The 25,314-nt window shown below is 43.4% G+C and overlaps 1 protein-coding gene and 1 pseudogene across 2 annotated transcripts in view; one reads left to right on the top strand and one right to left on the bottom strand.

The window, feature by feature from the left end:
• CACNB2 (calcium voltage-gated channel auxiliary subunit beta 2) overlaps positions 1-25,314 on the top strand; it is a 400,175-nt gene that overhangs the window by 24,807 nt on the left and 350,054 nt on the right. The gene's annotated exons all lie outside the window — the stretch shown is intronic.
• Positions 5,000-5,568, bottom strand: LOC137207092 (signal peptidase complex catalytic subunit SEC11C pseudogene; annotated as a pseudogene).

Raw genomic sequence — 25,314 nt, forward strand, 5'->3', positions numbered from 1 at the left:
AGAAGCTCTTGTGAGAGAGACGAGGACCCCAGGGTGAGGCTCAGAGGGGGTGTTCAGTGAACACCTGCCCCACCGGCACACAGAGAACGGGCAGTGTCGCACTCTCAGAGGTTCCATAGCCGTGGCCGGCCTGCCTGCCCGCCTCTCCAGAGAGGTTTCTGGGCTGAAGGGCCTGACAGAGCACAGCTAGAGGCAGAGGCTGATGTTTTCTACCGGCAACCTTATCAGGGTTTTGCATTTTTTTAAATCTGTTAAGAGTTCTCCAGTAGATAAAATAAAACCACACGCCAACACAATATAAACAGGTTTTCCTCGTCATCACCAAGTTGAAGAAGGTTAGAGGGATCGTAGCCCCAGACAGCTGCTTCTCTTAATGTCATGTTGTGGCTTTTTCAGTGAATGTGTGCAAACCCTTTTAAACCCGTGCTGCGACTCACAGCCGTTTCCCCGGAGTAGAAGTAGTTAGCTCGTAGATGTTGAGAATCAGCCATTCTCTCTCTGCCTCGGGCCATTTGTTTGCGGGAGAGCAGTCATTTGAGAAAATTAGGTTGTTTGGTTACCGAGAGACACTGCCCTTTGCCCTATCTAATTACCCTCTTTTGGAAGAAGAATTGCTTAGTGTCTGTTAGACAGCTCTGCATGCTAATGGTCTTTGGGGAGCTGTTTACAATATTCCCATAAAACAGGTCAAAACAGTTTTACTAGCCTTTTCCACAGTTGCTCTCCATCGCAGTTAATACAGGAAGCGTCAGCATCCTGAAGATGTGATATGTCATAAAAATATAATAAACTGTATTTTAATGATTAAAAAAAAAAGAAGATTGCATGTAGCCTGATTTTCAAACACAGTCGTTTCAGGACCACACACCAGTGTTTAGTCTTTTTTATTCAAAGCAGAAGAGCAACTGGGGATTGAAGGTTTGAAGGTATCTACACTTTCTTATGAAGTGATGCCTCTGACTAACTTTTGGTTGTTTATGAAAACTACGTGGAAAACAGACCAGGTACTGATATATCTGTACTTCCTGACGCTGCTAGACTTTATTTGTACTAAGTTCTCTTTACTGGCCCTCATTTACCCAAAGCTGCTTGTTCATTCATTGATTCATTTATTCACCAACGTGTGGCATGTCTTTGCCAGGCACTGGGCCAGACAGAGAATAAAATAACCAGGTTCTTTCCAGTTTTAAGATAAGTAAATCCTAGGGATGTAATGTACAGCGGGGTGACTGTCATTATCAATACCGTCGTGTATATTTGAAAGCTGCTAACAGTAAGTCTTCAACATTCTCATCACGAAGAAAACAAAGTTGTAACTTTATGTGGTGGTAGATGTTAACTAGACTTACTATGGTGATCATTTCACAATATATACATGCATCGAATCATTATGTTGTACCCCTAAAATGAATCCAGTGTGGTGTGTCGATTATATCTCAATAAAATAACAAGGTGCCTAGGTTAAAACACTAAAGCATTTTATTAAATGTATTAGTGCTTTAAAGTCCACTGTTAGGAGTTTGGTGATAGAGGTGCTTGCAAAATGGGTTGGGTCCAGGGGGCGGGGTGGGGGAGGAACTGATGAATTCTGTCATGGGAAATGGAGGACATGTCACAAAGGAGGTCTGGTTTGAGCTGGATGTTGAAAGATGGGGAGAAATGTTCTAGGGGGAGAAACTGGGAAGGATGCGCCAGGCTGAGAAAGCTCGTCCTGTGTCAAGGCAGAAAAAAGGGCAGAAAAATGACATGTTCCGTGTGCTGTGACTGGTGGGCGGGAGATGAGGCCAAACAGGTCTATGGAGGAACAGCATCCCCGCCCCGTGCGCCCCCTGGAGCACACCTGTGGGTCCTCTGGCGTTTCCCTCCAGGACCGCTTCTGTCCCAGAGACGTTTCCACATCTTTCCAATACCTTCTTCGCATCCATCGGTTCTGCCTAAAACTGTTCAGAACCTACTCCATCTCAGTAAGCACCAAATAAGGGTTTTCTCTCTTAGCTCTCTCTTTACGTGGGGGGCATTTTAAAGGGCAAGATGGATATTAACAAATGCCATATGCCTTCGAACTTACCTTCAAACTGATGTTAGGTTGACCGTGGTTGTTTACATTTCTGTGGTTCGAAGAGTTGTAGGTTTCTGGGTCAAAAATGTGTTTTGTTTTAGATTTCATGTCAAAAACGATCTCTTGAGAAAGTTGTATAATTTAGAAAGCGGGCTCTGAATAGGAGTTGACCTTATATCCATAATATATGACTATATATGTACATATATATGTATAAATGTACACATTTCCTTCTATGTATGACTTTCAGGATAATGTATATACTCTGACATTATTATTAAGGTCATAAGTATTTCTGTTGTAAGTTGGCAGTGATCAATCGTAAAGCGTCCAAGCAGTTCAAATCTGAATTAATTGATAAGCACATCTCTTTAGGAGTTCCTTTATTTAGTTATCCAAACACAACTCTTCCTGGATATGTGTTTAGGAAATTATGTACACTTTCTTACTTTGAGGATAGTTATTTGTGCACCAGTTCTTTTGCCTGAAGAGGTCTAGTCCCCAGCGGGAAAGAGGAGGCAAAAAGTGTTGAGGGTCCCCAGACCTCCGCAGAGGGGCAGAGAGAAGGAAAGAATTGAACAGAGCTGGGAAGTGCTTTGAAGTCTCTCTCAAACTTCTAGATCCCAGTGGCTTCCCATTTTCCTTCCCAATTACTGAGACTAAAACCGGGAAGTTTCTAGAGCCCTGAGGCCAGGCCTCCCCAATCCCGTTACCCCACCCCCATCCTGTTTTTAAAGGGAAAGTTGCCTAGAATCATTCGCTAAGGAAACAATGGAACAGATTGGGGATGGTGGGAGAGGGGATTGCCAGAGACTGGGGGGCACACCCGGTGTTCTCTTTCTCACTGACTACTCAACCCTGCAGCTCATTTCAGAAATGCTTGCGTTGACTGTGGAAGTTGACTGTGGAACAGATTAGCCTAAATAACCTTATTATACCAATAATAACTGCAGTAGCATAGAATCTCAAGGAAATTCAGGAGTGATAATACTGGGTCATTGGTAGTCATTTTTTTTAAAAAAACTAGCTCCTTTTGTTTGATAAATGTGACCTGTATTAGAAAAAATATGTCCTGTTGTGCATGAGGACAACAGGTGATTCCACTTCAGATATCTATCATCATCCTTGTTTTATGTTTCAAATAAATCATAAAATACAAATATAATATTTATATGTTTATTCTCATTGAGGCTCTGCTACTCAGTACCTCTGTGACCTGGTAAAGTTACTAGAACTCTCAGGTCCTCTGGGAAGAAGGGTGATAATACAGAACTGGTAGGGGAAGCAGGCATCAGCTTGGCCACAAACACATCTATTCTCTGAGGGAAGACAAAACATCCACTAAGTGATTGCAGCTTTAAGCCAGGTGTCATAGCCAAGGACCTGAGTGCAAAACTACCTGCTTAGCCAAGCAAATGAGGCTTCTCCCCCAGGTCCCCACCCACCACCTGTTCCAAGCAGTGTTTGTTCTAAGCGCCTTTGGTGTGGAAGTTCTGGGAGAACCATCTGTGATGCCTCCACATCAAAGAAAAAATCATGCCGACCTTCCGTATTTCCTGGAGCTGGATTTGTTCTTAATTGTTGTTGTTTGCCTGTTGTTTACTTCCTTTGTCAAAGGCTGTTCAGGAGGCTGGTAATCAGGCGGAAGGCACGGCTGCTGAATAAATCAGCTACTAGGAGGGTTTTTAATCAACAGACAATGTGATGTTTTCTCCCCAGAAATTGATTTTGAGCAAAGCATTTTACATCAAAGGGCCTTCATTCAGCAAAAATGTGATTTCTGGGTGATATCTTAGTCTAGATCTGAATCCCCCCTTCTCTTTTTTTTTCCCCTGAATCTATATTTAGAATCCATCAATCACTTTTCACTGCCATTCTTTTCATTCTCTGCCTCAGGAGCTAAAGGATCCATTTTGTCCATTCAGTTTTCCCCATTTTACTCAGACATTGAATACAAGCTTCCAGTTTTTTGATCGACATGCTTTCTTCTTCAGGTGCTGTGTCACCGTGGAAGATTGGCCTAGGGGATTTAGTGGAAAATTAGCTGGACCATAGAAATCCAGTTTGAAACGCAAATGTGTTATTTTCCCCAAATGGAAGCACCTGGAGAATGATTTTTAACTGTGGCCAGTGGTGATAATTTGACCAGGGCTTGGGTTTCCCTGCAAAGACCTGATAAAACCTACTTAATCTGGAGACTTGTTACTTTTCCACAGTCTGTTCACAGCCAAGAGATTTTTAAAAACAACGGTTTTCTTCTGTTTAGTTCATTCTGAATCCGCATCTTGAGTATACATGATAAATGGTGATTGGGCGCCCAGATTAGCCTAAATAACCTTATTATACCAATAATAACTGCAGTAGCATAGAATCTCGAGGAAATTCAGGAGTGGTGATACTGGGTCATTGGTGGTAATTAAAAAAAAAAAAAACGAGCTCCTTTTGTTTGATAAATATGACCTGTATTAGAAAAAGTACGTCCTGTTGTGCATGAGGACATCTGCGTGTTTACCAGGTGATTCCACTTCAGATATCTGCTATCATCATCCTTGTTTTATGCTTCAAATAAATCATAAAATACAATTACAAACATAATATTTATATGTTTATAATACTATAATTTATAAATGCAATTTATAGATTATATTTATTATATTAGAAATACAATACAATTGATAAATACAATCTAAATACTTATAAATTATATTATACGATATATTAAATAAATAATAAAATATTCAATATTTTTTAGAACCTGCTGAAAATATGTTATCATTCTTGTTTTTGTTTATTTTCAGCGACGAATCATTTATTCGAACAAGACAAAAATGTCTCCACATTGTTTCCTTTTATACAGAAAGAGGAACATTTCAAATATATTAGCTTCTCTCTTTTTCAACAGGATTTATTTCAGTCTGGTCCCAGGAACTGCCTTTCATTTTAGGGTTCACGTTTTAGTAGCACATATGCACCCATTACAACCAAAAGAGCACACCTGGATTTTGGATGGTCGTTCATTATAATGGTGACCATACCAACCTATGGTACAAACCCTCTGGCTCTCCCCAGCATGTCCCTCTTTTCGAGCCAGCTCTGGCCTTCTTTGTACTAGCCTCTATCCCCAACGTCATTATTATCTCCCCTGGTCAGAAATTTGATGTCTCCATTATCTTTTTCATGAACTTTGATATCTCTGTGAACGATTGGAATGTCTCGTCTTTCGACTTTAAAAGCAACGATTTCAGCAGCTCTAATCGGGTGTTCCGGGGAATTTGTTAGGAACAGAAGGTGACCCCTGTGAAAGGCTGGCCCACGCTGTCACTCAGCACCACCACGATGGGACTCCCGCTGCCAGTGAGGACGATCAGGCCTTTCCAGACCATGAGCGCAGAAGACACAGTCATGGCGAAGTTTAAGACCAAGTAATAGAGCTGGTGCTTGTTCATCTTCCTCGGGTCCCCAAAGGTGTCCAAGCCGGACGCGGGGAGATGTGACCCCACGGTGCCCATGCGCACCGTGCCGGGCTCTCTGGGGCCGAGGTGGCCCGCGGGCTCCGGGTGTCACAGACAGCTGCGGAGCACCGGCCAGACCCCCACCCAACGGCCTTCATCATTCTTGTTTTCTGATTAAATGCAGGTGGTTTTCTCTGAATATAAAATTAATATACACTCACTTAAAAATAATTCAGAAAAGAAAGGTTGCTCGTGATTCCACAACCCAGATCTATTTACATTTTAAGATAACATGTGGAGAATTTGTGATAAAAGATATGGTGACAGTATTGCCCTGTGAATGAAGTCCTCTGGTTGAGCTCAACTTCAGTTTGGAGGACTTCACTCAATCGATTGTAGACTTTTGACCAAATGCTTGTATTTTATAAGGTGGGTATTTTATACAAGGTAGTGCAGACTGACTCCTTCATTAGAAAATTTGACTTCTTGGATCACAGCATTTGTCTCCTTGGTCGTCATTTGTACTTATGGACCCGTTCTTCCCCTTTGTTCACATCTCCCCTCCAGTTTCCCTGTGTTCATCTTCGGAAGGATCCTTCTTTCTGGAAGGGACATCAGTTAGGATCCTCTGTGGCAGGAGCCTGCACGCAGGACCCAGGCTGGCTTAAGCAAAAAGGAGGTTTGGGGCTCATTGAACTTCCAGGCCCAGGCGTCAGTGACTGGAATGGTACCTCTGTCCTTGGGCGCCTGGTTTCTCTCCATCTCTCACCTCTGCTCCCCCCGATGTGTGCTTCATCCTCAGCCCTAGGTGGTGGCAAGATGGTGCCCGACAGCATCAGGCTTCCATCCTTCCAAGTTCATGTTCTGTTGCCCCTCACTGACTGTGACTTGAGTGATCGTGCAGCCGTGGATGGAGAGCTCAGGCTGTGGTCTCTGATCCACTGATGGGCCAGACCCAAGCCGCATGCTCACTCCGGAGGATGAAGAGGCAGGGAGAAAAGTCAGCTCCATATAAGACACGTGGATTAGGAGGGAGAAAGGTGGCGACTTCCAGGGGAATATCCAAGAGCTGTTACCAGGGGAAGAGTGAACGGGTTTAGGATGGTGGCAAAAAGAGCTGAGGTCCACTTCAGAGGATGAATGAAGCCTTTAGACCTGTGAGCGCTCAGGTTCCTGGGGGGGCTCAGGAAAACACCATACCCCGGGTGTAGGTGCAAGAAGAAATCATTGCAACCCCTCAAGCCTTCTTCCAACCGTACTATGCTTTCTCCCATCTAGAAGCAAGTGGATTCCTAGTGGGAATGAGTGAGTCTGAGAAAAGATATCTTCCTAGAAATATGTATGTACATTTATGTGTCCAGAAATATGTGTTCATGAGCACGTGTGCTGCCCCTATAATTTTGAAAGTATCAAATCTTAGTCTTTGTTATAAAACCACTCCAGTTACCAGTGTAAAATTAGAATGTTTCAGCGGTGTATGTGTGCGGTATGTGTGTTGAAAAAGCCCATGTGGGCACCAGAGGACTGGCTAAATCGAATTTTCACGGTCTTAATAAAATTTGAGTGGCGCTGATGTGCTCAAGGCAGAGGAGAGAGTTTGGCTGGTTTGAGAAACCAAGAAGTCGTGTTCTTGATTTTTTTTTTTTTAGCTTGAATATAGTATTGTCAGGTTTTACCACAAGACTAGACACCTTAAGGGAATTTAATGAGATGTTTGAGAATCTTACTAATTGGGGCAAATTAAGATATTAAGGTTGAGATTGTATTTTGTTTTAAGGAGTAATCATAACTTTTGCTTGGGGTCTTAATTCAGTGGAAAGGAAGGTTTCATTTGCCGGTTTGTGAGGTGTTCAACACAGTGTGCGTTACCATTGGCTTTGTCATTAAAAGTACCCGCGACGCCCATCCAGAGAAAACTGTTGTCCTTGTTCTCAGATCTCTGTAGTAAGGATTTTTTTGGTTGTGAATGTCAGAATCCCATCTGAAACTCACATAAGCAAAAGGGAATTTGTTTCCACTCATAACTGTCAAAGGCCTGGATGTTATTAGAAATGATAAGATGCTGGTAGGACTGTGTCTCCTGCCTAGGTATTGGAGTCTCTCCTACCACAGACCAGATTTCACCGTGTAGGCCGGGACATAACAATTGGAAGCCCCAGGCTCCCTTCCTGCCATCTTTGATAACGAATAAAAGGCTGTTGCTTCCTGTTCCCCTTTTCTAACTCCATTTCAAAGAACCACCGAGAAGCACTCTTCATTGACCTGCTTTAGTTCAGGTACCGCCTTTTGGACCAGTCTCTGTGGGCAAGGATGAAGTAGCATGGTGGACCGGTTTGGCTAAAACGTGTGTGTCAAGGGTGGGCAGATGGCGTGGTTAGAGTGGGGGAAGGACAGACCAAGGAAGGAGGGTGGGGGTTGCTGTCAGAAGAAGTCAAAAAGGAGTGCGCGGCAAGCCAGTTATCAGTGGAAAGAGTTGACTTCTGTTACCCACGATGCTCGTATGAGCGCCTCTTCAGAAAGCAGACATCTCAGAGACATGGGTCCTTTATCACACTCTCTGTCTTCCCCATGAAGTAACGGAGCCTCACTGGAGGCACAGATCCAGAAGAAGGATCGAGCAAGGTGGAAGGTTAAAAGATCTACTCTCTCGGGGAATTACATAACCAACGTCTTTCAAGGTGTGAAAAGCTAGCCCTTCCATCTGAGTAGTTGATCGAAAATGCTTTTATCTTGGATTTCACTCTTCCCCTTAGGTTCCATTCACATTGGGCTTTCTAGTTTCCCAGGCCTGTTTTCATAGACCATTTCTTTCCAACTATACAGTCTCTTCTGAAGGTCTGGAAATAGAAGTTCAGGGAAGTTTGGCCCAAGGTCCCAGAGCTAGGAAAGGGCAGAGGCAGGGTTTAACTCAGGTGCTCACCACACCACACCAGGCTCTCTTGGTCGTTAGGTTCTGTTTTCATCTTAGTGTCACGAGTATTCACTGCTAAAAGCCTACACCCGTCTTACTTTACCTTCAACGTGTGTCTTAATCCACAAGTGTTAAGACTGGCATGTTTATTTCAGTCACTCAGTGGCAGGATTGCCCAGCCACTTCGAGCACAGACTCTGGACTCGGACTGCCCGAATTCAAGTCCAAACTCTCTAGTTCTCAGACTTCAAGCAAGTAACTTAACCTTTGTGAGTTTCAGTCTCTCTTCAAATGGGAAGAATGATAAGACCTATCTTAGAAAGCTGTTTCGAGAAATGGAAAAGCTGATGGAGATGCAGGAAAGCTACTTCATCAAATACTCTGATTTACATTAGCCCCCTCCCTCGCTGGGACAGGATGAATGGATGAATATTGGCTTGAAAGGCGCTAATAACAGATTCAGGTCAGCGGCTTATTTTAGGTCAGCGTACATATCGTTACAGGATACCCACAGGCGGAAGATGTATTTGTGACGGAAGGCGTCTGGAACATGTTAAGAAAGGTTTCTTAAGAGCTGTAGGCTATAGGGACTTTAGGTTTGATTTTGACTTTCGGAGGTGGGTTCGGAGTCCTTAAAAAAGCAAGTTTGTGGTTTAGTGTTTTCTGCCTTTGAATTAGGAGGTAAGTGATGAGTCACTGAGGTTTCTGAATATGGGGAGACATGCTTCCAACTGTCCAACATGTTTTCCATGACATGTTTTCTTACACGAAAAGCAAGGACATGGTATGTCTTGTGGATGTTCAGATGTTTGTATCCCCAGGTCGGGCTGTGTCTCGTTACATTTTTGTAGGATTTTAAAATGCTTAGCAATTCACTGAGACTTTCAAATGTTTGGAGTTTACATTTCCATCAAGTGACACAAACATCCTTGCAAATTAGTAACCTTGCAAATTAGTAACTCAAACTTTCCAGCAGAAAGTGAAGCTGCTGAGTCTGGAATGGCCTCTATGAAATGAGTAAATTTGTACTAAATTTGATTAGTACAAATTTACTTATAGAAAGTGAAAAAGAGACTATTCTATAATCGCTACTGAATGGAGACTCTGTTCTCTAATAGTTACCTTCTAAATGCTTTGAAAAGGTGCCTTGTCTTCGTTTAGTTTGGCCATTATTTGAGAGAATAAAAATTTAACACCTTAGAAAGTGGGGCTCTGAGGCACTTTTATTTCTGACTTCACATTTGCTTTATTGTTTTCCCTGATTCAGTCACCACAGTGAGCATGTGAGCCAGATGGCTGTTCTTTCTAACATTCATCCAGACTTCAACAGAATTTAGATTCGTCGAGCACAGCCTTCAGACTGTTTTTCCCTTGGACTAATACACATGCTTAAAAAAGCAAATTCATCTTAGAGAATTGAGACTTTTCACTTTGATTTCAAGACTTAAAAAACAAATGTAGGAACACAAATCAAAAGGAAGAGTGTTAGAGCATCAGTGTCATACAATTGTTTATAAATAAAATATTAATATGTGATATATCAATAAAATAACCTGTAAACATGCTCTATGAACCATCTTCATCTGGAGATTGGTACCTATGCAGCCACATGGATGGACCTAGAGATGATCACACTGAGTGAAGTAAGTCAGACACAGACAAATGTCATATGACATCACTCATGTGGAATCTAAAAAAAAAATGGTACAAATGAACTTATTTACAAAACAGAAATAGACTCACTGACGTAGAAAACAAACTTACGGTTACCAAAGGGAAAGGGGGTAGAGATCAGTTAGGAGGTAGGGATTAACATATACACGCTATTATATATAAAATAGATAATCAAGGACCTACTGTAGAGCACGGGGAACTCTACTCAATATCTTGTAATAACCTATAATGGAAGAGATTGTAAACAAAGAAAAAAATATATGTATGTCACTGAATCACTTTGCTGTACACCTGAAATTAACACAACATTGTAAATCAGCTATGTGTTGATAAAAATTAAAAACAAAATTTCTGTCTGGCTGATGAGCATTTACCTCCCAATAGGGTCTTGTTTTTAAATCCTTTTAAATAAATCCATAGGATCTTTGGGTTTTCCACAGCTCTTAGTATTAAACACAACGTAATTATGTAGATCAGTGTCAGCCTTTGCATCGTGCCGCCTGCAATACATGTTTAAGAAGTCAGTCGCTGCTGTCAGTCTCCACGTTGGCGCCCGTGTGGTCATGAGGGGTCTCCTTTGACTGAAGGCCTCAGTGAAGTAGGCAGAGACTTGAACAGAGAGATCTATCCCCTCGAACACATCCTTGGTCACCTTACCCTCTACTGGCTGACTTTGTTGCATATTAAATGAGCAAGATGGATGCAAGTCAAAGGATTGGGTCAGAATAAAGCTATTATGTATGAAGAAAAAATGAGAATGATTGAAATGTTAAATCAACATTCAGTACCAAAAGTTTTAGGAGGAGCGTTCATTTTGTTCAAGTTAAGGTTCCTCTTTGCTAAGTCTTTGGAAATCTCTCTCTCTCTCCACACACACACACACACACACACACACGTCCATACATATGTGGAGCCACTGCCGCGGGACTGGGGACTCCAGTCTTCTTGTTTTTTAAATTCAAAACATGTCCCCCACCCACCAACTCTTGTGGTGTCCAGTAGAAAGCAAGCACAGTGTGTGCTTTTCCAGTAGAAACTTAGGGTGGGGAGTGAGTTCTTGCTGTTGTACTTGCAACAGACACTTTCAGAGCGTTGAGATTGGATTGAATTCTGAATTCAGCACATTAGAGATGGGGACACATTTTTTGTCTTCATCAGAGTCATTCCTTGTATGCCAAGGAAAATTGTGTACTTCGATTCATGACCACACAATGTTTCCTCGTATTATTCCATGAGTGTCTGCATATTTGGCTTCGTACAAGCAGGGTAAGGAAAGGGAAAGCCTCAGTGATTGTGAGGGGGATTGACAAGGACCTACCACCCAACACCCAACAGAGGACATTGCCTGATTGGGTCTCTGATCCCAGGAAGCTTAGAGTTTTCCATAGGAGCTAAAATCTGCACAGAGTGTGCTTAATAGAAGAGAGTGGAAGTGTCTTAAACAGGGAAACAGAGAATGTGCTTCAGGACGTGAGTGTTGGAAGATGGTGTTCTTTTTTTTGAAGATTGTGTTCCTAGCAGGGAATCACAAAAGGAGTGCAGGAGAAATTAGATGTGATCCTCCAACAGTGGGAAGGAAAGGCATTCTAGGAGTAGGGACCAGGGAGACACAGATGTGGCAGGAGGAGAAGCATGATTTCTGTAGAAGAATAGTTAGGGATCTTTTTACCTGGTGTTCAGGGAACACTAAGAATTCGTGGCAGGCAGGTGTAGAAAGGTGGGTTGAAGGAAATGGTGGGCAGATAGAATGCCAGATGAAAGAATTAGAATTTAGAAGCTGGAGACAGATGGTCTGGAAGTACCTTCTCCGTTTGCGGGGAGCTGCGAGAGGGGGGTTCCGGGAGGAGCAGCCTTAACTCAGAGAAGCCTGGGCATGCTTCCGCTTAACAGGTGAGGGATGTGGGGAAATCGCTCCATTTCAGCCCAGAGTTTCAGGGGACAGAGAGAAAGTGAGGGGAAAATAGGGAGCGGCTGAGTGGGGATTTTGGTTAGGAGTAGAGAATTCCAGAACTTGATAAAAATGCCAGTGAGAAAGGGGATAGAGGTAGGTGGGGGAGATGCCCTCTGTTTCAGGCAGTGACTGGGGAAAACCGTTCCACTCACATCGCAGTCTCCCTGTACCTGGGATTTAGGTTGTAAAGACGTTTGGTGAAGAGAAAAATACAGAAGCGGAAGTACCCTTTAGCGTCCTACAGATCCCCTGTGAGATACAGAATGTATATATGGCATTGAATTCGTCCGGTATACAGAAAGGAGCTGGCCTGTATTTAGGAGTCATACTGTGTGTAGTTTGAAGCTAGACTCCCATCTAACGGGGCAAGGCGACCATCCTGGGAGGACAGAAGCTATGAGAGTGATGGCAGGATGCGGTACCTCGTCCCCCGTCTCAGATTTCCAGGGGGACACATACTCGTCATCCTCCTCCCTCTTCTTTGTTTAGTGGTTGTTGTTGAGGACGCAGAGTTGAATTTGGACATCGTGGCGAGGATGTGACCTTGCTGTATTTGTTCTCTCTTTCAGCAGTAAGTCTGTAGGGATGGAGGGCGTGATCTTTGTCATAAAGCCAGGGCACCCGATTCTTTGTGTGTGTGTGTGACACGTGCTGTCAGTGGTCTTCGTAGTGATTTTTAAGCCATTTCACATGGTACTTGAAGCACTAAGCATACCTTATGAGTCTTTGTTAGAGCTTAAGTAGTAATGAAACGTCTCAGATTCATTCTCGTTCAGGAAACGTTCGTTAAATATCTTTTTGGTACATGCCTATCATCATTTAAATATACGCCAGACCCTGAAGGTCACAGGGATTCGTCAGACGGGTCACGTCCTCAAGGATCCGCTTGGCCAACAGAATCTCTTCTTTTTCGATTCATGTTACTCTCATTTATTGCAGCAGGGTAAGGTAAGGTCACACACACACACACACACACACACACACAGATTGTGATGGGGGTGGAGGGGTCTTTCCCCTCTTTCTTGTTTCCTTTAGCACGGATGATAGAAGCATCTTTGGCTGAAGGTGAGAATATTGGGGGTGAGGGTGCATAGATCCTTCCTATGGAAGGGCTAGCAGAAATTCAGGTGAGAAATCTGAATCAGCCTTTCTGCTTGCAGTGCATTCTGTTTCTGAAGGTGGTGAGGAGTAGCCTCGGTGTTGCCATGGGGATAGGGACTTAGAAGGAGCCACCATTAGCAAGTCTGAAACTCTGAGAACCTTTGAGCCAAAGGGAAGTGGCCGGTAGTGGATCCCAGGGGGGCTCCTTGGGTGTTTCAACTACCAAACCCTGCAGGGAAGGGGCCGAGGGAGTGACCAAAATATAGAGCAGCATCGAGCTCTTCACTCCTTTTTTTTTTTTTTTTTTTTTTTTGCGGTACACGGGCCTCTCACTGTCGTTGCGGAGCACAGGCTCAGTGGCCACGGGCCCACGGGCCCAGCCGCTCTGCGGCATGTGGGATCTTGCCGGACCGGGGCACGAACCCGTGTCCCCTGCATCGACAGGCGGACTCTCAACCACTGCGCCACCAGGGAAGCCCTTCACTCTACCTTTTTAAAGAGAGAGACAGAGACCTTCTGGCATCTATGTGTTCTAGTAGAGACGTGCACGTAAACAAATGATAATTTTCTAGGCTTTGCTTTCGAGTTGGTTTCTACCAATTGAATAACTACCAACATTTCCATTGCAATGTAATTACCAGGAAATAAATGTCAGGGACTTTAATTTTCTCACCTCCTTTTAGCAGAATGTCAGAAAACAAGATGATCTTACTGTGAGGTCTGGAGTGACACAGCTCATAGAGAGCCAGGACAGTAGCCCTTGCTGCCTTGTAAATTGTTGGAGGAAATGGCTAGTTATCCGACAACCATTAAGAAGGGTCCTCTGTGCCTCCGGGTCAAAGGGGCGGGGTGCAGGGTGGTGGTTGGATCCGCTCATCTGCGGAGAGCTGGGGTCGCCGGTCTTTCTTCCCACGGCCCTTGCCCCCTGCACGCTGTCTCCGCCACCTCCTCCTTTCCATTTAGTCTCTAACACACCTGCTCGCTCTTGTTGAATGAAACTTTGGTGTTTGGGGTCATATATGCTCTTTTGCGATCTAGAACGTGCCCTAATCAGCCATGCCTATTTATCTCCCTTCCTTCCATTTTTTGACATCTTTGGACAAAGTGAAGCTCACATCAGTAGGTTTTTCCAGACAGAACTCAAGAATTTCTTCCAAGTACTTGAGTTGAGGCATTTGTGTTTGAGTTCGGGGCTCACATGTTTGCCTGATGCCTTCTTGGATACTGGTTATTTTCTTGCGCTTATTAATGAACATACACACACATGTGTTTAAAAGGTACTTTAACAGCAAAGAAGGACTTTAAAACTCTTTGCATTCAGATGACTCATGCAAACTGCATTTCCCCTCCAGGAGTCTCACTTGGGGATTTTACCTTTCTCTGACTTGCATTAGTTTCATAAAAAACCCCTTTAGCTCCTCGTTGGCAAAGATGATGCTCTCCATGGGATACTCCTTGGGTATAGATGCGGCTCTAAGAAAAGACGCGTTCTGAAGGTCCCATCCTTATGCTTGTATGCACAAGTTGGCATGACTACGGGGTCCGCTTCCTCTGCTAGCTGGAACCCGGGCTATTTATAGTGTCTTTTCTTGGCTTCTGAGTTAGCGTATCAGCGTGTATTTATGCAAGGGAGAGCTCCGAGGCCATATAAGACTGTAGTTTAGAAACCTAGTAGCCTCATTTGCCTTCTGCATATTCTGGATGGAGAAGAGCGATATTATATTTTGCCAACACAGAGCTGGAACGGGAATGGGGTGACAAGACACATTACTCCAGCTTTGCTGAAATCACAGGTGACGTAAGCATGGCACGAGGCGGAGTCTACACAGGGAGAAGGATCGCCCAAGGATGAGAGACAGGGGAGTTGTCCCAGATAACAGGGCTGCTGTCAGTGGCACTAGATTAAATCTTTCGTTCCTTTTGCAGGTGGACAGCACCTCAAATTGCTGCTCACTCCCAGAGGCATGGATGTTTTCATTGAGGCCAGTGATTTCCCATAATGATGCCAGGGCAGGGAGGGTGATGTCATGGAAAGAACACGGGCCAGATAAGCCTGGCCTTTCATCTTGGGCCCTGCAGGCACGAATCTGGTGACACTGTAAAGGTCAGTCTCCCCAATCTCCAGTTTTGTCATCTGCAGAAGGGGAAATTTACATCCTCCTCTCACAGGGCAGTTATGAGGGGCAAGGATAATATAAACCATAAGGAAAGTCTGGCACAGGGCAGGTGCTAATCAAATCCTGAAAACTCCTGAGACATAAAAGTAAATGGAACGTAGGCAGTCTTTTCCTCAAGGGTCCACATTAAGGTTTTTAGCCAAGTTGGAAAAAAAGAGACCAAATGTATCTTTGGGACCCATTTCCCTTCTGCCTCTGCACCTGGCCTCCAAGGGTCATCTTGTCCTTTAAATTCTCCATCTGAGTAAGTAAGTACCTAGATTGGGAGGACCTCCCCTCAGTCTCCTCCCATCTCCCATAAATCTTCCCTCCAGGTAAAAGCAAAGCTGAGACTTTAAGAGATTCTCGCAGTTGGTAAACAGAATCTTAATAGTGAGTAGATGTAAGCCCATAGCTTTGGTTGAACCTCTTTCCCTTTGTGGCGTTTGGTACCTTTGCTGACAGTATTCGGCTAAGTTTTAGCCTTTAGAGAAAATAATCTACCAGGAGTGCTGGTTTGCCGTTCTCTTATACGGCCAGGAGTCAGAGTTTTGAAATTTGAGGTTAACTTAAACGAAAGCCAAATGAATCCTGAGAAGGCCTAGTGGCCCCTGTGGGCATTTGATAGCACACTGTGTGCCTTTGTTGTACAGGCTGATTGGACTTGATTTTTTCCCTTTTTTTTATTGAAGTGTAAGTTGATTTACAATGTTGTGTCAGTTTCAGGTATCCAGCAAAGTGATTCAGAGATACTCTTTTTTCAGATTCTTTCCCATTATAGCTTATTACAAGATATTGAATATACTTCCCTCTGCTATACATCCTTGTTGTTTATCTATTTTATATATAGTAGTGTGTTGTCTGTTAATCCCAAATCCCCAACTTATCCCCCCCGCCCCGCTTTCCCCTTTGGTAACCATAAGTTTGTTTTCTATGTCTGTGAGTCTGTTTCTGTTTCATAGATAATTTCATTTGTGTCATAGTTTAGACTCCACATATGAGAGATATCATATATTTGTCTTTCTCTGTCTGACTTAACTTCACTTAGTATGATCATCTCCAGGTCCATCCATGTTGCTGCACATGGCATTATTTCATTCTTTTCCATGGCTGAGTAATACTCCATTGTATATATGTACCACCTCTTCTTTATCCATTCCTCTGCCGATGGACATTTAGGTTGTTTCCATGTCTTGGCTATTGTGAATAGTGCTGCTATGAACATTGGGGTGCATGTAGCTTTTCGAATTACAGTTTTCACCTTTTCTGGATATATGCCCAATAATGGGATTGTTGGGTCGTATGGTAGCTCTATTTTTAGTTTTTTAAGGAACCTCCATACCGTTCTCCATAGTGGCTGCACCAATTGACAGGCTGATTTTAGTATCAAAGAGTAGGTCTGCGGGGGAGTGACAGTGGTATAAGCTAGTAGGGGTCCACTGGGTGACTGGGGGAGCAGCGTCCCCAGAGTAGACCATGGGCTGCCCTCCCTTTGACCCGCTTGTGTCTGGAGTGCATGCTTACCATTTTTGAACATTAGTAGAAGAGGTACCTAAGCTTGATAAAATTTTTTTTTTTTTTTTTGCGGTACGCGGGCCTCTCACTGTTGTGGCCTCTCCCATTGCGGAGCACAGGCTCCGGACGCGCAGGCTCAGTGGCCATGGCTCACGGGCCTAGCCGCTCCGCGGCATGTGGGATCCTCCTGGACCGGGGCACAAACCCGTGTCCCCTGCATCAGCAGGCGGACTGTCAACCACTACGCCACCAGGGAAGCCCTAAGCTTGATAAAATTTTATAGAAACATTATGTAAACTTTCCAAGCATTCAGTCATAATTTGCTATATTGCTTTTCTTCTAAGCATACATGTCACAATTCCTCATAATAGAGAATGTGAGAAAAGTCGAAAAAAGTTTCAAGAAGAAAATAAAAATCACTCAGAATTCCCTCCACCTAAAGGTATAACCATTACTAATATCATGGGATCTTTCTGCCCAAATCCTTTTACCTCTCCCTCACATCCCTTCACATATATGTGATTGTTACACACGTGTGTAGCAGTTGGGGAAACAGTGTACAAACAGAACTGTAGTTATCCTTTTATTTTTTTCACTAATAAGAGACAGAAGAGCAAGGTGGTTGAGAGTCTGTGCATCTGGACAGACCTATGTTTGAATCCAGCAAAGTATTATCTGATGGTGGAAGGACCTTTTGGCTCTCCCTTTTTCTCCTCTGTAAAGTGCAGATACCAGCATCTCCCCACACACCACGGAGTTGTGAGGGAATTAGTGAGACATTCTGTTCAGTTGCCTTAGACTCATCTTGGCTGTGACAGTTTCTCAGACTTACTTTGTTTTTGATGACTTTGACGGTTCTGAGGAGGGCCACTCGTGTATTCTGTGGAATGTGCCTCGAGTGGGATTTTTTCAGATGGGGATTTCATTCACATGCCATTAAGAGTCACCCTTTTCAAGTGTACAGCCAACTAAATTTAAGAGAGTCCTTGGGTAGCTTGATTTTGTTCAACTTAAAATTGATTAACCAAATCATGTTACTTAAATTGTATACAGAGTACTTCCACATAGGAAACGTGTTCCTTAACTTCCTTTTATATGGTGAGCTCAGCTGCTTCTGGTGAGCGTTGATTTGAGCACAGTTATAATGCATTTTGGCAAAAGGGACCCAGAAGGTCATCTTGGGTTTGCTGTTACCCTGGAAATGTTGAAAGGAATGAATTTGTTCTGGCATCTTTGACTGTTTTGGACACAGTTTCTAGCAGGGTACTTGTTTTTATATACTAACTGAAATAGTACTGATGTCAGAGTAGCTTGCATTTGGAATACAGAAAGGAAAATGGAAATACATCTTTCACCTTGACGAAAGGCTGGCAACAGATGGGCAGAGATGATCAGAAAGTAGAAATCAGGCGGTGTGAGTGGGACTCCCGTTTGTGCATCTTACCCTGCATACTCAGCACATTCGTTCATTCAACAAATCTTTATTCAGTGCCTACCACGTGCCAGACACGGTTCTTGGTGCTGGGGGTGCAGCAAAGAGCAAAGCAGATAAAACCGGATTCTCATGGTGCTGATGTAGTGGTGGTGTAGACAGACAGTAAAGAGATCAGTGTGTGTCAGGGGTAATAAGTGGTTTGAAAAAGCATAAAATGGGGTCAGGTGCTACAGAATCGTTCATGAGATGTGTTCCAGAAAGACCTCTTTGAGTTGACGTCTCAACAGAGACACATACATATTTGACTGAACGTATGTCTACAACATGGAAGTTCTCTTGGGAATGAAGTTGATTCAATCACAGTCAGTCCCCAAACATGCAGTCGTTTGTATACAGCTGGCCCTGTGCACTGCTCTGGAGACTTAATAGTCAGTAGGATACACCGTCCTGGCTTCCAAGGAACTTCCTGCCTTGAGTGGGAACAGGGTGTTAATTAATTAACAATAAGTCCTTTAGTGACAAACTGCGAGAAGGGCTGGGAAGGAAGGGCGCAGATTGCTGTGAGGCGTTAAGAGGGGAGGAGAAGAAGCCAGTCCAATTGGGTGGTCAGGGAAGGCTTCCTTGAGGAAGGGACACAAACTGAGAGGCAACAGAAGAGGTGGAATGGACAGAAGTGAAGAGGGCTTGGGAGGAAGGCCAAGGATCCTGGGTGCCAGGAACCAGGGAGAATTATGAGAGAAATCTGCAGTGACAGCAGCACCTAGAGCATCAGCTCCATACAAGTAAGAGGAAGTTCTCCGTCACTTGAGGCCGTCATAGTCTGGAAAATGGCTATCCTTATGATTACCGTAAATACCCAGTAAATGGTAGCACACGAAAGTAAGTTCATCTGAAAAAGGCCATCCAGTTGACTTGCTTGGACATTCTTGGAGTTTAGAGTGTACTTTCGATTTTGCAAAAATAACTAGAATGTCCTATTACGTATCAACTTTTTGATTCCTGGTTCGAGTAGCCAAGAATTAGAAGAGATAGATCACATGACAGGGTTTTTTAAATGATTGTGTTAATAAGAAAAAAACTAGATTCTTTTTAGGAAGACAGTCTATAACTCAAGACATAAAGGGTTCTTTTTTTTTTCTTTCCTTTTTTAAAAAAATAGTGGTAAGGGAAATTTTAGAGGAGACGTTGGGTTGTATTATACAATATGGTTCTTAGAGGCAAAATAGCCCTCAGGGAATGTTTTTTAATCTAATAAAATGAATTATCTGTGTTTAAAGCTTTTCCTCTAGTACATTCAGTTACTTCATGCTGTGCATCGACTTTTAAGACTGTTTTGATATGGCGTGCTCAAAGTCCAGGGACTTTATAAAGACTGAACAATGCCTTTGCTAAGGGTGCAAAAATGCCTAATCTCTCTGGCTTTTAAAGTGTTTCTGCCTTTTTAGGAAAATCAAGATGTGATTGTGGAGTCGTATTAAATGAAGGGCTCACCCCAGGGGTGGTGGTTAATGATGCCAGGGGGAGGGGGGTGGTGTGAGTGTCCAGGACTGTTCACATCATGTTTGGATTATGACCCTTTCATGCAGGTAGACAGCAGACCTTGTCTAGTGACATCTGCCTACTCAGTTTCAGATTTCCATTCGTTAAAACAACCACAAACACATCCCCCAAAGTTCCAATTATTATTTAAATGCTTCTTTCCGAAGCTTCAGAATTTTGATCAACTTTGAGACTGGGGACCACCTTGTTTGTATATTTCTGATCAATTTTTTTTATTATGAAAGTCGTATGTGCTTATTTTGGAAAAGTTGGGGAATACAGGAAAGTAAAAGGAGACAGATATCTAACATCGTCCCTCATATCTCCTTATAGCCCATGGAAAGGCCATTTAAATGAAAATAGTTTCATTATTTTTTCTGATTATAAAAATAATATCTAGAGGTTGGGATTAACGTATACCACAAGTATATATAAAATAGATAATCAACAAGAACCTACTGCATAGCACAGGGAGCTCTTCTCAATATTCTGTCACAAGCTATAAGGGAAAGGAATCTGAAAAGGAATCGATATATGTATATGTATAACTGAATCGCTTTGCTGTACACCTGAAACTAACACAACCTTGTATATCAACTATACTCCAATATAAAATAAAAATTAAAATAACAATATATACTTAATACAGAAAAGAAAGGTAAATATGTAATGAGATAGCCACTGTTAAGTTCTGGGGTTATTTCTGCTCTGCGTGTGTGTTTCATATTGTAAAACTTGAACTCAGATCCGTATCAGGATAGACTCTGGGAAGGGTTAAGGAATATACTTTAGAGGATTGTCTAGTAAAAAAAAACACAGTTCTTCAAAGTAGCTGCATCTTGAAAAGCTTGGGCTTTCCCATTTTGATAATCTTCTGATGTTTTCAAACTGGCTAATTTCATAGGTTTGGTTGGGGGCTTTGAGGACCTCACTTTGGAAGAGAACTTAATGCTTATGAATAGTCCATTAAAATAGTTACTAAATTATTTAACCAGTAATTGATATTAATTGAAGAGGGGTTTGAAAATAAATAGAACAAAAAGGAGGTAAGCACACATGACACAACTCCTCAGATAATGTTTTTTTTTTTTTTTTTTTTTTTTTGGTGGTACGTGGGCCTCTCACTGTTGTGGCCTCTCCCGCCGCGGAGCACAGGCTCAGCGGCCATGGCTCACGGGCCCAGCCGCTCCGCGGCATGTGGGATCTTCCCGGACTGGGGCACGAACCCATGTCCCCTGCATCGGCAGGCGGACTCTCAACCACTGCGCCACTAGGGAAGCCCCAGATAATGTATTTTTATATCCTTCCTTACTTTTCGGATGCACATATTTGAGTGTGTATTGTTTTTAACATCTTTATTGGAGTATAATTGCTTTACATTGTTGTGTTTCTGCTGTATAACAAAGTGAATCAGCTGTACGTATACATATATTGCCATATTCCCTCCCTCTTGAGCCTCCCTCCCACCCTCCCTACCCCACCCCTCTAGGTGGTCACAAAGCACCGAGCTGATCTCCCTGTGCTATGCGGCTGCTTCCCACTAGCTATCTGTTTTACATTTGGTTAAAAAAAAAAAAAAATGTTCTGAAGAATGTAGGGGGAGGACAGGAATAAGGACACAGATGTAGAGTATGTGTGTATTTTTACACAAAATTATTTCATATTTTTTGCGTAATACTGTTGCTTACTTTCCTCATTAAGTTGGATATTGTGCACCTTTTTCCATTTCGCTCAACAAAATTTTCTATTAGGATTTCCAGCGGCTGTAGAGTATTTGGTTCTCTAGTAGTACTGTAGTTTAAGCAATTTTTGTTGTAAAAACATTCGGGTTGTCTTGGGCTTCCCTGGTGGCGCAGTGGTTGAGAGTCCGCCTGCCGATGCAGGGGACACGGGTTCGTGACCCGGTCCGGGAAGATCCCACATGCCGCGGAGCGGCTGGGCCCGTGAGCCATGGCCCCTGAGCCTGCACGTCCGGAGCCTGTGCTCCGCAACGGGAGAGGCCACAACAGTGAGAGGCCTGCGTACCGCAAAAAAACAAAACAAAACATGTGGGTTGTCTTCCTTTTTTCCCATTATTACAAAGGAGTGCTGTGGTGAATACTGGTATCAGATTATTGCCTGGAGATACCTTTCTAGAAGTTGAATTGTTCAGCATTTTGAATACGAATATTTTTTAAAGCTTTTGTTTTATTGCCAACTTATCCTCCTGGAACGGTGGACACACTGCCCCCACATTTTCTTTCACATCTTCATCAACATTGGATGTAGTCATTCTATTAAATTCTTGCCTACCTACTAGGCAAAGAAAATGTCTGTTGGCTTTAGTTTCCCTATATCCTGCTCATTTTGATACCATATTTTTTACACAATTCATTTGACAGGTGTTCATGGAAAACATGGAGGCATATTCTGTTAAACCTCAGCACTTGGACGATGACCCCAAGCACATGTTGCAAACAAGATGGCGGTGACTTCAGATTCTGTTGGTGGAGAAAGGGAAAGGGAGCGTTGGAAACTTGAACTTGTTCATATTTCCTTCAACATCATGATGGGTGTTCATGCCACTCAACTGGAAACTTATTCTTTCTGAGGGTGTGTTCCCATCGTACACAACAAACAAACTATCCAATTTCTGAATCTATATTCTATCTATGTTTAGTAGTAACCATTGGAACTTGAGATTATGTGATTTGCCATTAAAAGATTTAAGTTAAATTTTATGAAACATTTTTTTCAATTTCCGGATTTCAGCTTTTGCTCATATTTAAGGGATGTAGAATCCTATAAGTAGGGGAGCTTTAGGACATCTTGCCCAATATTCACGTATTTGGAATCTAAGACGTGGAAAAGTAAACTGGCTTGCTTCGAGTTAGAGGTGATTGCAGAGCTCCAAGGAAAGTATGTTTGTTGGTGTCACGCCTCTTGCTTGCCCCTTGTAGCTGAGCATGTCAACCTGCAAGGAAGGATATCAACTTCTCCCCTTCCACCGTACAAATATACCCAAGATGTGGACAAACTAGGTCAAAACAATTGAACAAGCTGAAGCATCCTCTTTGGTAAAGGTGAATATTGGGGCTGGGGAACGGGGTATAAAGGTGACCCTTGTGGAAATATTCTTTAATTGATACCGTCACCTTTTAAGTATTTCTCTCTTCCTAGGGTTCTTTTCCTCCCACCTGGTTCTTCTAAGAATTACATTTTTATATGTTCATAATTCTTAGAAGTCGTCGATGACATTTATTTTTCCCTGTATTTCCCAACACTTCATGTGGCCATCTCTGCCTCCCGGCTTTCCCGTGCCTGTGAAGGTGATGTTCTTGACCCACTGCCTACAAGAGATGTGGGTCTCCCTGTGGGAGGAGATGCTTTGAGGGGAGCCATTCTTCTATGGAAGAGGTTTTTTTCTGTTTTTTTTAAAATATTTTATTTATTTATTTATGGCTGTGTTGGGTCTTCAGTTCTGTGCGAGGGCTTTCTCTAGTTGTGGCAAGCGGGGACCACTCTTCATTGCGGTACGCGGGCCTCTCATTGTCGCGGCCTCTCTTGTTGAGGAGCACAGGCTCCAGACGCGCAGGCTCAGTAGTTGTGGCGCACGGGCTTAGCTGCTCCACGGCATGTGGGATCTTCCCGGACCAGGGCTCGAACCCGTGTTCCCTGCCTTGGCAGGCAGATTCTTAACCACTGCGCCACCAGGGAAGCCCTGGAAAAGGTTTTGATCTATGTTCCTTGAATAAGTCTTTCTTTTAATGTGAAATGAACAATTCACATGGGTTTTGAACCTATGACCTTATTCTACAGGGTAGTGTTCTTTTCCCAAACTAGCTGATGAGTTGATGAAATGGGACCATAGTCAACGTCACTGGTTGGGTTCTCTGCGAGGCAGACTCTGAGACAGAGTTTAGTTGGGTTTATTGTATTTTTTGTATTTTATTTTGTATTTTGTATGTTATTGTCTTTTTTAGGGAGTGCACTTGGGTCCAACACTGTTGGAAAGCCATGGTGCTGGGAAAGGAAGCAGGTGATGTGGAGATGCAGTCAGCGTCAGTGTTCTTTGGACAAGTTTTCTTGTATCTTATGTAAACGAAGACAGGACAGTTGGCCCTGAGGATGGAGATAATGATTTTTATCTCATTGGTTAAACTCCAGGAACTGGCATTTGTTCAACAGGGACAGAATGCATCCCTACAAATAAAAAGAGATAGAATAAAAAGAGACGGAATGAGCTGCAGCTTTCATAATGAGCCCAAGTGTCCGTCATTAATAGGTCTACAAGGCGAGGCGGTTTCTTGTAGGCAGTGATAACACTTTATCCCTATTTGAGGGAAGACTCACTCCAGGTCCCTCTTTCCTTCCAACTATGGGTTGAAAACCTTGAGCACCACACGTAATCCTCTTCGTGTGGGATTATGGGTCAGTGGTCACAGATGAAATGGGACATGGGTCAGGCAGGTCCATCAAGGCTTGTCTACTGCACGTGGTTGTGCTGGTCATGCCAGTTGGCTCCTACACAGGAGACCTGCTAAGGTCCGCAAGTGGGTCTTGAAGTTGACCTGTCCCTCCGGCTGCTCTAAAGGAAGGTTTGCTTCTTTCTAATCAGTTTCCCTGGAGGGGGTCCACATTGCTGATTGAAACAAAGCTACTGTACGTACTGGTAATAGTCCTGTTCAGAGACCCTCACTGAAGACCATTTGAAGTGTGTGTGTGCGTGTGTGTGTGCGTGTGTGTGTGTGTGTGTGTGTGTGTGTGTGTGTGTGTGTGTTAAGGCTCCTATAAAGCTCAGATGAGCGGTGGGGATGTGGGAACTTACGGAGAAGCCCTGGGATGACCTTCTTACCCCCTGAGCCCCTTCATTGTTGGAGCCCTGTGAGGTCCCAGCCTGTTTAACTCACATGTGTATTCTCTGCACTTAGAATAGCAGGCTCTCAACAAATACTAAAGGGACTCTTACATTGGCTTTGTACCATGATCCAGGGGGCAAGAAGAGCCCTGTAATAATACAGACATATTCACATGGGTTTTCCCAGATACGGACGGTCCAAGAACATGATGGTATAGGAGTAGCTTCTAATCCTTCAAGGATATTCCCTCCAGCTACTCTTTCAGTGGGAGAAGACCCAGGGACTTCCCTGGTGGTCCATTGGTTAAGGCTCTGCGCTTCCAATGCAAGGGGCGTGGGTTTGATCCCTGGTCGGGGAACTAAGATCCCACGTGGCATGTGGCGTGGCCAAAAAATAAAAAATTAATTGAAAAAAAAAAAAGAGAAGGTCCAGCCACCCACCTACCATGTTTTCTCTATCTGCTTCTGAGATCTAACCCATCTAGGTGACCCCCCTGGATTAAGTGTGGGAGACTTGGTAGGGGAGGGAGGGTGTCATGGAAGATTTCCTGAAAGAGGCAATGTCTTATTGAAACTTTATGTTAGAATTTGATAGAATGTATCGAGGCAAAGGCTTGGAGAAGGTGGCAGTAGTGCGAGTGGGGGGTGTGGGGATTTGAGGGAGGTGGAGAGATGGGGAAACTC

This window comes from Pseudorca crassidens, chromosome 1 (assembly GCF_039906515.1).
Source record: "Pseudorca crassidens isolate mPseCra1 chromosome 1, mPseCra1.hap1, whole genome shotgun sequence".
NCBI classification, from domain to species: Eukaryota; Metazoa; Chordata; class Mammalia; order Artiodactyla; family Delphinidae; genus Pseudorca; species Pseudorca crassidens.